We start from the raw sequence: 882 nt of genomic DNA on the forward strand, positions 1-882 counted from the left end.
GGGGCCTGGCTGCAACTACTTTCTAATGAAAACTTACAAAAATAGGAAATTGCTATTTCACCGCGAGCATAAAACAGAAACAAAAACATGTTTTCTTTTTCTTGCGTAACTCCCAGATATTACAAATTCCGAACATAGAAAACATTTTCTCCTATTCTTGTGGACTTCGTTATAACTGGGATTGACTATACTAAAAAGAATGCCGCATAATATAGTAGGTTAAGTGTCAACGAGTGGCCAAACGTACATATAGTAGCAGCACTTCCTGTGCTGCTACCTGTGCTGCAGTGTCACCAGTGCAAGATGTTCTTTTTTTTTTTTTTTTTTTTTTGTGAAATAATATATTATAAATACATGTGGGCAGCAGAGGCTGCCCATCCCAATAGTTGTTAAATATTTTATTTAATACATACGAAATGGAGCCTGTGTAGCTGGGTGCTAATTCGACAGTCAAGGACACAGTGCTTGAGCGCCCTGCTCATAGACGTGCACATTCATTTTTCGTGCCAGGTGCATTGCATCAACAAGAGCATGATACACCTATTTTTGAAGCTAAAAATGAAAGGGTGTATGAATTCCCCAATGCAGCCATCAGCCAGTAATTCAAAAAGATTAGTGTCCTTTTATCAGCTATCTATATTTTACTCTACATTCCGATTTTTGCCAATACGAGAATTTGACTAGCCCTTGAAACCTCAACATCAAATATCCCCAAGCTTCACACCTCTGGCACCTCAAATACAGAAACCTTTCGGACAAGTTCTAAGTTACGCCGCCCTTCCTAAACGAGGGAAACGGACGACAAGCAAAGTGATGTGAAAAGGCATAGAAAAAAACTATTCCAGAGTGCCACAACTTTCGAGTGCTTTTGGTTTTTTTTTC

This window comes from Ixodes scapularis, unplaced genomic scaffold (assembly GCF_016920785.2).
Source record: "Ixodes scapularis isolate PalLabHiFi unplaced genomic scaffold, ASM1692078v2 PGA_scaffold3__209_contigs__length_174095766, whole genome shotgun sequence".
NCBI classification, from domain to species: Eukaryota; Metazoa; Arthropoda; class Arachnida; order Ixodida; family Ixodidae; genus Ixodes; species Ixodes scapularis.